The following is a 15,744-nucleotide window of genomic DNA, read 5'->3' as shown; positions in this document are numbered from 1 at the left end:
TGCTGCCCCCCACTGCCCCACGCTGCATGGGTGGCTTTGTATGAGCCCCCAGCCCCCCAACAAGTGCCCTGCTCAGTGGCCCTTTAAGAAAAAAAAGTGGAGAAAAGCCCAGGGACTCACCGCAACGGCCTCAGGGCTTCTGGGGGGCTCATGCAGAGCTCCCCACATGGTGTGGGGAAGTGTGGGGCAGCATGGATCACCCCCCCCCCCCGACTGCAGGAGCAGTGAGTATGGGACTTTTCTCATTTTTTGTTTTTCTTAAAGGGCTGGAGCTGGCCCGGGCTGGGTACCTGTGAGGGGGCTGGGGGAGCAAGGGGGGGGGCCAGGAGGCTCATAGCAGAGCCCCCCCATGCAGCTTGGGGCAGTAGGGGGCAGTGGGGATTGCCCCCCCACCCGGCAGCACCTGCTAATCCAAGGCTTTTTTTTTTTTTTTTTGCAAGGAGCTGGGGCGGGTAGGGCAGCCATTGCCGGGATGCGGGGGATGGGCCTGTTTAATTAAGAGATTCAGCCAGATCCATTCGGGACTGTGATTCGAATCACCAAATTGAATCAGCCGAATCCAAATCTGAAGCGAATACTAGCCACTTTGTACAGTCCTAGGATTTGGCAGCAGCTTACAAATATATCAGGGGTAAACATCAGGGGCTAGGCAAACAACTATTCATCAAAGTGCCCCAGGGGAAAACCAGAAGCAATGGTCTTAAACTCCTAGAAGAAGGTTTCAGACTGGATACAAGGAAAAACTTCTTCACGGTTCATGTGGCCAGACTCTGGAATAGGCTCCCTGCGGCGGTGGAGCAGGCACCTACCCTGGAGATCTTCAAAAGGAGACAGGACGCACACCTTGCTGGGGTTATTTGATCCCAGCAGTCTTCCCTGCCCAAAGCAGTGGCGCTGGACCTAATGATCTCACAAGGTCCCTTCCAGCCCTAAACTTCTGTGAATCTGTGAACGTCACCTTTTCTGCTCCATCTCCCACAGAAGGTCACAACACTGGCCAATGAGGCCTTCAAGCTGATGACTATGTAAGGATTAAACTGGAACATCTGATGCATGTTCCAGAGAGGAAAATGCCCTGCTCCTTTTAAAATTATTTAAAGTTATATTTTACCACAGCTAGAGAGTCATGCATTAACTAGGTCAGCATTCTATATGTGACCCATATCTAAGTCTACTAGTATGAGATGGTTGACTGAAACTACAGCTGGTTGAACAGTAACCAAACTGAATCACGCACTTTCAGCTCAAACACAGGCATTGAAGAACCTTCACTCTGGTAGGCTTATGCTATCTTGCCTGTTACCAATGACTTCTGGTCAGCATTTTTATTCTTTTTTTCAACAAATATCAAATTTTATTCAAAACCAAATTTATCAAAGCTCTGCACTTTTGGAAAATTGTTGTTGTGTTGAAACAACAAATTTTGAAAAAAAAATGTTTAGTTTTGGTTCCTCCACCCTATTTGTCCCATCTTCCTTTAACTATTCAGTATATTAGAATAAATGAGGTATGGGTTTCATTTCCACCCCCCCACACAAACTTTTTTTTGTTTTCTCTTTTTATTTCTTCCTTTTGCCACCTGGTGACTTGGCAAAATTTCCTCAGCTTAGAAAAGGTTGAGGAACAAAAGAAAAACTAAAAATGGAAGAAATGAAAAAAAAACCCCAACATCTAACAGTCTTGGACATTTTCTTTTATTGACATCACTGGCAAAAAAACCCAGCGATGTTGAGGAAAAAATCATAAAAGAATTTAAAAATATCATCCTGTTTCAAAAGGACAATGCTATTGAAATTTTGAACTTTTCTGGCAAGATGTATCCTTTTTCCTAGGAAATTCTGTCTCCAAGTATTCAAACAGTTGCTTGCATATTCATGGGAGTATGTGCAAAATTACAAAGATTCCTGAACTATAGCATAGGTTATAGTTCTGCAAATGCTGGGACAGGTGCTTTCATTGGCAATAGAGAAGACACAGATATGGTAGCTTCCTGTGTCTTTAGCTCACTAATGGAGGGGTTCAATTTGTGCTATACTGCATCAGTTCCCAGCCAGGGCCAGGCTGCACAGGAAATTCTGCATGTGCAGCCTGGAGCTGGCTGGGGACTGCCCAAAACAGGAGAGCCCCCAGCTACCTCCAAACTACATGTGCAGACTTCTCTGTGCAGCCCAGGGCTAGCCAGGAACTGTCCCAGTCAGGGGCAGGTCCCAGCCAGCTCCAGGCTAGGCAGGAAACTCTCCCCATGCAGGGAGCTCCCAACCTCTGCTCTGCAATTAGATTGCAAAGCGGGGGCTGGGACATGATTGTTCCCATCCCCCGCACTGATTGCGGAACAGGGGCTGGGAACAATCATCTCCCAGTTCCTGCTCTGTGATTGCAGACCTGGGGCTGGGAGATAACAATCTCCTAGACCCTGCTTCATGATTGCAGAGCAGGGGTTGGAAGCTCGCTGATGCCTGTACAGGCCTTGGCTCCAGTGGAATACCTTACCTCAGCTGCAGGCAGCTCCCAGGGGCAGGGAGCAATCTCTTGCCCCCTGCTGCAGGGTTAACCAGGATCAAATTTGCTCTTGGCCAGCTATCTACATGTGCCATATCAAGCAGTAATTACTCCTGAATAAATTTGCTACTTGTATTTACAGGTAGCATTTACTTGTATTTATACTCCCCCCTCCCCATTTGTGGGGTATGCTCCCAAATGAGGCCTCTAGAGTGCCAGGGGAGGGAGCTCCAGGCACAGGTGAGCAGGCTTTGCACCATCAGGGCCCACGAGCAGGAGATCACTGATTACAACCAGGCCCTTCACCTAAAGAACATAGAGGGAAGAGCACAAAAGCCCATCAGAATGAAGAAGGATAATGATGAGGCCAACCTAGAATTTCATCCTGGAGTTGCCTGGAAGACAGTTGTCTCCAGTCCCAAGGCATACAGCGCCAGGGTTACTCCTCCCCTGCAACTGCGAAACAGGTATGTGCTTCTCACAGTGTTAGCAGAGTTATTGGTGGAAGCACCAGGTCTGGAAGAAGAAAGACATCCAGCCCCCCCAAAGAAGAACCACAAAGTGGTCATGGTGGGCGACTTCCTCCTGAGGGGACTGAGGGAGCAATCTGCCATCCTGACCCCCAAACCCGTGAGGTCTGCTGCCTCCCAAGGGCTTGCATCTGGGATGTGGCTGAAAAAAATCCCAAAACTTGTTCAGTCCTCCAACCACTACCTGGCCACTACCTGGAACAATCTTGGCCATGTTATGAGAGACTACAGGGCTCTGGGGGCTGGGCTTAAGGGGTTGGGGGCCCAGGTAGTTTTATCCTCAGTCCTCCTGGTTGTGGGTCATGGGTATAAGAGGGATAGATGCATGGAAGAAGTAAACAGAAGACTGGTGTTGGTGCTACTGTGAGGGCTTCAGCCTCTTCCACCATAGCACGCACCTCTGGGACTGTGGCTTGATGGGAAGAGATGGAGTCCACCTCATGCCAAAGGGGAAGAAGTTTTTGTCAGCTAGAATGGCAAACCTCCTGGATAGGGTTTTAAACTGAGACTGCTGGGGGACGAGCCATCAACCACTAGCACAAGCCCCAAAAATTGCAACCTCGAAACCAGCATCCCAGGGTACAATAGGAAGCTTTCTCTGACACTGGCCATTATTCCACAGCTCACCTGAAAGCCTAGGGCCTCCAATGGCAGGTTTAGTTGCGTATGTACTAACACCAGAAACATGGGAAACAAGCAGGAGGAACTGGCCCTCCTACTAACCAACAACCAGTATGATCTCATAGAGATCACAGAGACCTGGTGGGACTTCATCTATGACTGGACCACAGGCATAGAGGGATACAGCCTGTATGGGAAGCATTGTGTTGGGAAGAAGGGCGATGGAATTGCTGTCTATGTGAAGGAACATTATACCTCTGTCGAAGTGAAGATTGGAAACAATGAAGGGCGACCTGAGACCCTCTGGGTAAAGATATGGGGAAAGCACGGGGAAGGGGATTTGACCATAGGAGTTTATTACAGACCTCTAAACCAAAAGGAACAGCTTGACCAGGAATTCTCTGGAGAACTGGCAGAGGATGCATGCACTCAGAGCTTGGTCATCATGGGTGACTTCAACTACCCAGACATCTCGTGAGATGAGCACTCAGCTAGATCCGATCACTCACAAAACTTCCCCATTTGCACTGAGGAGCTCTATCTAACACAAGAAGTCTATGAACTAACCAGGGGCAAGGCACTCCTAGACTTGGTGCTGGCAAAGGGATGATCTAGTGAGCAACCTGGGGATTGAAGGGAAACTGGATGACAGTGACCATGAGATGATTGTTTTCTCCATCCACCTCAAGTCAGGGAAATTGGCCAGTAAAGTAGAAACCCTTGATTTTAGGAACAGCCCACACCTTTAGGAAGCAGGTCAGGATAGCAAAAGCAAAAACCGAATACAGATTAGCAACTGGAATCAAAGACAACCAAAGTCCTTCTTTAAATATGTAGGAAGTTGGGGAAAAAATAAGGAAAGCATAGGGCCCCTGATGAATGAAATAAGATGGCTGATAACTGACACTCAGGACAAAACCAAACTCCTGAATGAATATTTCACATTGGTATTCCACCAGTCCAAGGGTGTTAGCCTTAACAGGATGCAGGATGATCATGGTGGGGGTGACCACCCTCCCATAGTTGGCATAGATCTTGTGGGGGACCACCTACAAAGACTAAATATCTACAAGTCAGCAGGACCAGATAAACTACACCCAAGGGTGTTAAAAGAACTGGCCAATGTCATTGCACAACTGATGGCAAAGTTATTTGAAGACTCATGATACTTGGGAGAGGTCCCAGAAGATTGGAAGAAGGCCAAAATGGTGCTTATCTTTAAGAAAGGGAGAAAGGAGGACCCAGGAAATTACAGGCCAACCAGTTTGACCTTGATCCCTGGTAAAATCCTGTCTGGTAAAATCCTGGAGAAAATCAAAGAAACCATTACAGACAGGGTAGCAGAAGGCAGTATTCTGAAGGATAGCCAACATGGCTTCGTTAAGGGCAGGTCGTGCCAAACTAATCTCATTTCCTTCTATGATCAGGTTTCTCACCACCTGGATGGGGGAAATGAGGTTGATGTCATATACCTGGACTTCAAAAAGGCCTTTGACCCAGTCTCCCACAAAGTCTTCATGAAAAAAATGGGAAAATGCAGTCTCGACTACTTTACAGTCCAATGGCTAGGTAACTGGCTCCATGGTAAGACCCAGAGGGTATTGATTGACAGAACTGAGCCATCGTGGTGGAGGGTGACCAGTGGTGTCCCTCAGGGTTCGCTACTCGGACCAGTGCTTTTCAACACGTTCATCAACAATTTGGATTCGGGTATTAAAAGCGAACTACCAAAGTTCACTGATTACACCAAACTATAGGGAAGCGTAGTCATGCTCAAAGACAGGCTGGCAATACAGGCCAACCTAGATAGGCTCATGAGGTGGGTGGACCTCAACCAGGTGTCGTTTAATACAGAGAAATGTAAAATGCTCCATCTGGGGAGAAATAATCCACAACATACTTACAGGCTCAGCAATGCTATGCTTGCTAGCACCACATCTGAATGAGACCTGGGTGTCATGACAGACAATAAAATGAACATGAGCCACCAATGAGATGCTGTAGCTGGCAGAGCTAATCAAAAACTGTCATGCATCTACCGAGGCATCTCAAGCAAAGCTAAGCATGTCATCCTCCCACTCTACTTAGCCTCGATGAGACCACAGCTGGAGTTCTGCATCCAGTTCTGGGCACTACTCTTCAGGAAGGATGTGGAGAAGCTCGAGAGAGTCCAAAGGAGGGCCACACACATGATTAGAGGCCTAGAGACCAGGTCATACAAGGAGAAGCTGAAAGACTTGGGACTGTTCAGCCTAGAGAAGAGAAGACTCAGAGGGGACTTGATGGCAGCCTATAAGTATATCAAGGGCATACATTAGGGCCTGAGGGAGTGTCTGTTCACCAAAGGCCCCCAGGGGAGGACAAGAAATAATGGGCACAAGCTGATAAAGAATCGCTTCAGGCTAGACATAAGGAAAAACTTCTGTACAAGTCGAGTGCTGAGAGTTTGGAACAGGCTCCCCTCAGAAGTGGTACAGTCACCCACCCTGACGATCTTCAAAAAGCGTCTTGATGCCCATCTTCCTGGGGTCATCTGATCCCTGGAGTCTTTCCTGCCCAAGTGCAGAGGGGCTGGACCCGATGATCTGTAAGGTCCCTTCCAGCCCCTAACAACTATGAAACTATGACATTTACATGAGATTAGAGGAAATTACTGTGCTGTGAGCATCAGCATGGTGACACCTACTGTGCAGTAATTTACTCTAATTTCAAATAAAGCATTGCATGTAGACACGTCCACACAGGAGTAGGTTACACCACACTATTCCTTTTTCAGACATTGGGTCGTGAACGCCAAATGCCCCCAGAGGCTGGGGGGGGGCACGGTGAGCTCCCGCAGGCGGCTCCAGCGCTGTCGGTGGTGGGAGCACAGCAGCAGCAAGCAGGTAGCTCCTGCTGGCAGCAGTGGCAGCAGTGGCAGGGGGTGGGGTGGAAAGCGCCTGCTGACCACAGGTGCCGCCAGCAGTGTTAGCAGCACCATTTTACAAGGTGTGCATGTGCACTCACATGTACCCGCTATGCATTGCCAATGCATTGGGAGCATCTACATGAGACACTAACTGTGCAGTACCCTAATAATACTGCGTAGTAGAGTGCTGAGCAAAGCCCATGCTAATATGCTACTGTGCAGTAGTATTAGGCCACTGTGCAGTTAGCATCTGTAAACACCCGTATGCTGGCGCTACTGAGCAGCAGTGCCAGTTACTGCACATTGATTTGTACTTGGTTATCCAAGTACTAAACTGTATTGGCTGTAACTATGGCATATTAATGAACATGTAGATGCACCCATTGTTACTTATTATCCTACCTGGGTTTTTAAAACCCAGGTAGACAAAGCCTTGGCTGGGATGATATAATTGGAGATGGTCCTGCTTTGAGCAGGGTGTTGGACTAGATGACTCCCTGGGGTCTTTTCTAGCCCTAATTTTCTATGATTGTATGATTATTTATTCAAAAGTTTTCTGTCATCCACTCAGCAAGTACAAACAAAACTTACCACCCAAGGATCAGAACCTTGACTTGGTGGAGACACTTGTGTGCTACCAATGACCTCAAGACTAGCGCCATATGCAATTTTGTATTCCTGGTGGGGTCACCCCTGGTGGTAAGGTTGAGAACAAGATTTCCAGGCTAAAAGTGAGCCAAAAACAAAAGTAAAGTTCCTCAATGGTGAGCAGGGAGGTGAAGGAGGAATACTTCACAACTTTCCTTCAACATGTGCTCAGTAAGACAGAGAACTAGCTGCCTTCCCATCCCCCACCTCTGTATTTTTGCTGATAAATGGCATTCCATAGATAAGCATTAGAAATCCATTATTTTCCCATATTATAAATGATGATCTCCGAAGCAGAGTTCCCAAGCCATTCTACAGTAATGGCTGGATTATTTTTAGATGACAAAATATTCTGAAAAAATCAAAGGGATAATTTATTGGTATTTGATCAAATCTAAAAAGCATTGGATTCAGAAATCTGGACAAGGGGGACAGGATCCCAGAAAGCGTGTATAAATCAGCCATTCTGGTTATTTCTAACAAGATGTAATTCCGATGGGCTGACGTTAACAGTATTTCTTGAGACTGAAGGTTGTTCAGGAATCTGAAATATGGCTGATGAGAAATTATCTTGGAAGCAGCATATTCACTTTATTGAGAATAGCAGTAAGATGCCTATAAATCTTTCTAAGAGCATTCCAGGTGCTTTTATGACTTGTGTGTGGGATTTATTGCATATTTTCAGAAAAAAAGTATAATTTAAAAGGACACTGTCAAGTACTTCTTATGGCTTTTATTTATTTTTTAATCTCCATTGTTTGCAAAGCCCTCTTTGGAGTTGGAAAATGCATTTTGGCCCTGTTACATCTGGCAGACAGTGACTTTTTAAATTTCTCCCCTATATTTTGAAGACTGCCAGAGTTAACATGGCCTGGACTCTAGCATCAGGGGGCTACTGCTTGGGGAAAATGTATTTGTGAGTTGTTATTTCAGAGCCAGCAGGGGGAGAAGAAGACAACATAGTGTTCTGATTGGGCCTGGCAGGTCAGGTATGTATTTGAAATTTCAGAACCGGAGGTTGGTAGATAAGTTTTTATCTCACATTAAAATAAGTTATTTTCTTTTTGATGATGATGATGATGACGACAGTCCTGCAATATCTTGAGGGTCACCTTAGGCAGTGTCAGCAGAGAAGACAATTATGATGACCAGCACTTTCAATCTTGTCCACAAATTTGACTTTCTCAGTTTTGAGTGCATTACTGAGGGCCTGGTTTCAAAATAATTTCATTCTTATTTCACTGGCCACTTCTCAGCATCTCTGAAATCAGGCCAAATTATTTGCAATTGAGAAATAACCCAAATTAATAAACTCTTTTAAAATTTCAGCTGCAGCCCTCTTTGCCTATACCCAGTACCACTCCAGTGACTGGCAGTGAAATCTCTTTCCACAGCGTGCAAACTTACTGAATTCTCCACAGTCAGAGACAAGAGCACACCAAGCAGGGAACTTGTCACTGTTGTGTTCCTTTAGAAAGCTTACCATTGACTTTGAACTTCCTGGCTGTCTAGCTGCAATTTTAAAAACAATATTCAAGGTCTTTTTTCCCTAAAATTCAGAAGTAGAACTATTATGTTTGGTGCCCTGGGCATAGCTTTCCAAGGAGGGAGGGTGCGGTAGGTGCCAAAGAAGAAGGTGAGGAGGGAGAGGGGAAAGGGGGTTCTTACCTGGGAACTTAAAGATCCCCTCTTGTCCTAGTGCTTGGCTACTGTGGCCAGGTGGCACAGTGCTACTCCAGTTTTGACAGCTATGTCCTGGCAGCGAGGGGCTGCTCCTGTTGTAGCAAAGACTCTAGGGATGGAAGCACCATTTTGGCAGTCCCTCCTCCCCCCAACACACACACACACACACACACACCCCCTGCATGTAAAATTAGCATGATGCAATACATGAGCCAGGGAAGAGCAGCCCCAGCTGGCAGAGGGCTCCAGGGGTCAGTCTGCCAGCCCGTGGCTGCTCCAACCCAGCTCAGCGTGTTGCAGAGGGGCTGGCTGGGGCAATAGGGTATTAAAGTGGAAGCCAGCTGGCAGGCAGCCCCCACACTATAGCACCCTTGTACCCCAGCCAGCCCTGTCACTGTCTACATGTGCTTTGTGGCAGAGTAAATAGCCGTAGGATAATACTTGTATCAGGCAGTATTAACCTATGGCAAAATTAATTAGTTTACTCTTGGTTACTAGCTCCGTGTGTATAGATGGCAACGTTTTACTGCAGAGCTAATTAGGCAACTCCACAGTAAGTCTCTCTTGTAGATGCCCCCACTTACACATACACACACACACACACACACACACCTTGTTACGCTACCAAAATCTTTCCAAACCATGCTCCTTTGACAGAAAAACTCCCACGCCAAATTTCCAGTGGGTTTTCTTTCAGGTCAATTCAAGGGGGTCAGGTTCCAAAAGCAAACTTCGTACAGAGAGCAAAAGGGTGGTGTTAAGCTGATTTAGGAGACACATGGCCATTTCTTCCCTCTGCAACAGATATTTTAAATGAGAACAGAGATCAAGACAGGCCTGGTCAGGAACCAAAGCTTCAAGAAACAAAAAGAAACAGTAAAAAAAACAGGAGAAGCCCTATTACATGGACACTTTCTGTTCCACACCCTGACCTTAAATAAGGCAAGTGGTCAGTCAGATGCTGTTGTCCAGATCACTGGGTCCTGGGGAGGGGACAGGGCGGGGTGGAGTCTCATACACCATGGCAAGTCTTAGGTAGGTCCTGTCCACTGGCTGGTAACTACAGGGGGGTTAGCTGCTGCTGTGATTCTGCCAAAGTTGTTAGTTTAAGGCTGCAGGCCTGATGGTGCTTCAGTTTCCTATGCAAGGCAAAGGGATGATATGTACAGGAAGAAAGAAGACAGACTGCCTTTATAAAGTTCACAGTCTGCACATGAGGCAGGAGAATAAGTAATACGGAACTGAAGAACAGTCAGCAGAAGACACAGCCTGTCACTTGGCTGGCTCATGGTCAGCGAAATAGCATTGACGCTTTCTGAATTCAAGTCAGACTGCACCATCCGTCTCCTACCTCCTCACCTGTCAACTCAGCATAAGCAAGAGTTGAATCCAAAAATCAAATGCCCCACCCACAGCCCCACTGCCCCATTTATGTTAACCAGAAACACCCTGGGATCACTACCCAAAGAAGAGGACTAGTATGTTGGGAAAATACATAGGGAAATTTATCTTCTCCCCAGATGAGCACAGTGGGAGGGGACGGGGTGGAATAGCCTGTGGATCCCTTATAAGGTCTCTGCTTGAGTAAAGGAGGCAAATAAAAGATAAAAACCTAAATGTTGCCCAGGACCCTGGCCCTTTTTAGAGTCTCAAGAACAGGGACTCCCAAAACAACCCCTTCCTAATAGCTCACCCTATAAAATGGTTTGCTCAGCTCAAAGATGGCCTTAAAATAGTTGGTGTGGCTTCTGACTCTTCTGTCCTGGCCATCATCCCCCCACCCCAGTCCTCTAGAGCACTGTCTTTTCTGGGCTAACACTGATGGTACAACAAAGGCAGAATGGGGGAGATCTACACAGCATAGGTAATTGGGGTGGTAATATAGTCCACTAAAATGTTCATAGTACAGAGAGATGTTCCTAATACAAAATAAGGAAGAATGAACAGCGAAGCCAAGCAACATCCTCCTACACACATGAACACACACACAACCCCTGTTTATTACAGATAGGAAACTTTTACCATTCAGAAAAGTATTAGCCAAAGATGCCTAATCAGTTCCCCTGATATTGTGTCTTTCTCAGTGACTTCTCTTCCCTCTTTTCATTCTTCCTTTCCTGTCTTGTGATGTGACTTTTATGATAAGATTGTCGTTGTTGTTACAATTGCTTCATGAAAAGTAGTAAAATTATATGAGGAATTAATAAAAGCAAAACAGTTTTGTTTTGCTAAATGGAAGCCTATTTTGTACAAACAATTAAGATCCTTGCTTGAGAGAGTCACTGCTAGAAAGGTACAGTGAAAGAGACTTTTACAGCACCTCATAAGCCACTTTTTACCAGTCAACAGGGACATAAACATCAAGAATTTCAAATTCTGTTCAAGATCTAGAACCTGTAGAGTCATATGGGGGAAATGTGGTAACAATTGGCAAAAATGAGCCATTCCACATTTAGTCATCCATTACTAATTAAACAACCAAAGATATTGTCTAAGCACAGGATCACAAGGTAGGAAACTAGCCCATGAGCTAAAAGACATTATTATTGTTTAGTTAGTGTATGAACCTCCAAAGGATCACAACCTTGATGTGGTGGAGAAGCTTGTGTGTTACCAATGACCTCGAAAACAATGCTATTAAGTGTTTTTGTAGTCTTGGTTAGGTTAGTCATGGTGGCAAAGTTGACAGCGAGGTTTCCAAACTAATAGTGATGTGAAAAACAAAAAATGGAAGTCATCAGTGGTGGAGTAGGCAGATAAAGAAGGAATACTTCACAATGGGTAAAAAGGTGGATGAAGTCTGCAGCAGAACAGAAACCTCAAGTCATCTAGGTTTTCCTCGCCGTCGGATTAAGGTTTCTTTCCCATAAAGTATTGTGTGGCTGCTGAGGTGCAACAGTATCCTAACATTAAACAGAGACAGGTATAGGCATCTTTCATCAACAGCAAGACATATGGTGATGGACAAGTAGTGACAGAGGTAGATGCCAATGATTACTGGAAACCCCTACTCACAGACCTACATGAAGGCAATGGTCATTTTGTGCTTGGAACTGAGACAAGTATGCAATCTTGACTGAGCAGGCCTATTTAGGATCCACTCCATATGGTGAGGGGGCTAGAAAAGGTCTGACCACACCACACCACACCATCTGACTGAAAAACCACATCCAATGGGATCACTCTATCTGCAGTCTAAATCAAGAAATAAAGTTTGCAACCTGAAGTGTCTGTACCCTGATGGATAATCCTAGCAATGACTGACTAGAGTGAAGGATAGCACGAGTGGGCAGAGAACTTGCATGATTTGATATTGATATTGCTGCACATAGAGAGACCAGATATGATGAAGAGGGCAGCTCACAGAGTATGGTGGTGGCTACACTTTTTGGAAAGGAATATAGGCAGTCCTCGACTTACAATGTTTCGAGTTACAACATTTCACAACGCTTACAACGCTTATAAATTGACACCCTGTTTCAACTTTCTGACGTCAGTTTTGATTTTACAACGCTTGACCCAACACCACGCCATGCCAGCGAACAAGTTTGCTGTGTCACCCATCTCCCTGGAGAACATCTGTCCAAACTTCCTTGGACACTTTCTTTAAGAAAGCAGACAAGACTCCAGAAAAACCTGCAGCCAAGACTCCTGAGAAGACTCCAGCCAAGAACCCTTCAAAAAGTCCAACTAAGAGCCCTCCAAAAAGTCCAGTAAAGTCACCTCAAAGAAGTCCTTCCAAATCAATATGATTGCTATTTACAATGTAAATACATTAATGTAGCTACTCATCTATAATTGATTGAGTACAAAATTCTGGGTTATTTTTGGTGAAAATAGGGTATTGAGCCTTGGTTCAGGAACCAATCCCCCATTTATAACATTGTTTCCTTTGGGAAAATTGGTTCTGAGTTACAATGTTTCAACTTAAGACTCGTTTTCGGGAACCAATTGTGTCGTAAGTCCAAGGACTGCCTGTAGCTGAAAAAGACACATCCACGGCACTGGTTTTGCTATCAAGACCAAGATTCTTCCTCAGATACTGGAACATCCAGTTGATATCAGTTGTCATCTCACAACCCTTTGCGTTCCACTGACTAGCGGACAACATGCAGCAGGCATCGATGCATATACCCCGACCCTTGAGGCAGATGACAAAATGGGAAGAATTCTCAACCAAATCCTGTTACCTGTCCCCAGAGGAGATAAGATAATTCTTCTTAGTAATTTCAGCGCTCAAGTGGGCAAGCATACTGAGCTACAGAAAGGAACACTTGGCAAGGAAGGGATGGGGAAAGTCAATTCAAATGGAATTATCTTCTTAAGCAAGTGTTCAGAACATCATCTCATCATCACAAAACTCCCTGTTCCATCAAAGCAACAAATAAAAGGCATCATGGATTCATCCCCCCTCAAAACAATAGCACCTGATTAACTACATCATTTTCAGTGCCTGGGACTGTCCTAATGTCCGTATCACCAAAGCTATGACCAGACTGGAGGGGTCTGCAGGATTGCAGGGGCTACAACCAGCTACAATCAGAGGTCTGAGCCAGCTGTAAAAGATATGATGCTGGCCAAAGTAAGTCAAAAGGCACTGAGGGAAAGGAGTCAGAGAGACTGAGTTAGAAGAGAGAGAGGAGCTGAGAGCTGGGACCTAAGAGAACTAGAAGTCAGTAAGATAAGAAAGCAGAAAGAGGAAGAGGGTTTCCTAGCTAGTGGTTGCACTACCAGGCCAGAGACTTTGGGTCTGGGAAGAGACCCAGAGCTCTGAAACTGGAGGCAGCACCACAATAGGGAACTCACCGCAAGAAAGAGGAGGTGGACTGTAGGGCAGGAAGAAAGCAACAGACAGCTAGAGGCACCTTCTCAGGGGCTGTGGATTATCCCTTCAGGTACTGTGAGTGAACCTTGTGTGGACTATCTTAATGCTTGTGTACTGAGTGGGGTTTATGCTGGTTCCTGAGAGGCCAGTGGGCCCAGGAAATAAAGAACATTGTATAGTTAAGCAACTGTCTCAGCTAATTAACCCCAACCCCGCTACACAATCATTTCTAGCAGTACCTTAGTAAGAAATTCCTCAACCACTCTGATGATGTTGAAACCACTATTAGGACTTATTCGAACAGAATTATAAGTAAATTCAAGCTCTTACTGACAGAAAAAGGAGAGCTTTCAAAGCCTGGAGGAATGACATCATCTCCAAATAGAAGCAGGACACTTATCGCTACCTTAAAACAGAGATACAGAGGAACATCTAAGAGCAAAAGAACAAGGGGGAGAACAAAGCAAAATAAATCGAAAAGCTTGCTGGCAGCCACAATATAGAGTCATAGAAAATTAGGGTTGTAAGGGACCTCAGGAGGTCATCTAGTTCAATCCCGTGCTCAGAGCAGGACCATCCCCAACTAAGTCATCCCAGCCAAAGCTTTGTCTACCCAGGTCTTAAAATCCTCCAAGAATGGAGATTCTACCACCTCTCTGGGTAACCTGGTCCAGTACTTTACAACTTCCCTCATGAGAGAGTTTTTCCTAATATCTAACCTAAATTTGCTTTGCTACAATTTGAAACCATTGCTCCTTGTTCTGTCATCTGCCACCACTGAGAACAGTTCATCTCCACTGATTACTACACTCTGAGCCTGACGATCCAGCCATCTACTTTAGAACCCATTATACACCCCATACTTCCTTAGCTTGCTTGCGAGAATGTTGTGGGAGACTGTATAAAGTGTCAAAGTATATCACATCCCCTGCTCTCCCTGCATCCACAGAGCCAGCCATCTCATCATAGAAGGCAATGAGGTTGGTCAGGCATGACTTGTCCTTGTTGAATCCATGCTGACTGATCCTAATCACCTTCTTCTCCTCCAAGTACTTAGAAATGAATCCTTTGGGAACCTGGTCCATGATTTTTCCAAGGACTGAGACAAGGCTCACTAGTCTGTAATCCGCAGCATCCTCCTTCTTCCCTTTCTTAAAGATGGGTGCTATATTTGCCCTTTTCCAATCATCTGGGACCTCTCACAATCTCCACAAGTTTTCAGAGATAATGGCCAATAGCTCTGCAATCACATCAGCCAACTCCCTCAGCCCCCCTTGTACACATCCAACTTTTCTAAATGATCCCTAACCTGTTCTTTTACCACTGTTGGCTGCTCATCTTCTTCCCAAACTGTGCTGCCAGGTGCAATAGTCTGGGAGCTGACCTTGCCCATGAAGATTGATGTGAAAAAGGCATTGACTACTTCAGCCTTCATCATCTCTCACTATGTTGCCTCCCCCATTCAGTAAGGGACCCACACTTTCCCTGATCTTCATCTTGTTGCTGACATATAGAAAGTAGGGGTGTGAGAAATGGGCACTATTCGATTTGGATTAGGCCCAAATGAGGAACAGTAATTTGATTTATTGATTCAGATCATGATGTGAAAAAGGCATTGACTACTTCAGCCTTCATCATCTCTCACTATGTTGCCTCCCCCATTCAGTAAGGGACCCACACTTTCCCTGATCTTCATCTTGTTGCTGACATATAGAAAGTAGGGGTGTGAGAAATGGGCACTATTCGATTTGGATTAGGCCCAAATGAGGAACAGTAATTTGATTTATTGATTCAGATCATTGAATCATAGAATCATAGAAGTAGGGTCGGAAGGGACCTTGTAGATCGTCAAGTCCGACCCCCTGCCTGGGCAGGAGGAAAACTGGGCTCAAATAACCCCAGCCAAGTAGGCATCAAGCCTCTTCTTAAAGACCCCCAGGGTAGGAGCCAGCGCCACTTCCCTTGGAAGTTGGTTCCAGATCCTAGCTGCCCTAACTGTGAAGTAGTTCCTACGGATGTCTAATCTAAAC

This window comes from Alligator sinensis, unplaced genomic scaffold (genome assembly GCF_000455745.1).
Source record: "Alligator sinensis unplaced genomic scaffold, ASM45574v1 scaffold264_1, whole genome shotgun sequence".
Classification (NCBI taxonomy): domain Eukaryota; kingdom Metazoa; phylum Chordata; order Crocodylia; family Alligatoridae; genus Alligator; species Alligator sinensis.
The sequence above is the reverse complement of the archived record's forward strand: the minus strand, read 5'-3'. Positions refer to the sequence as shown.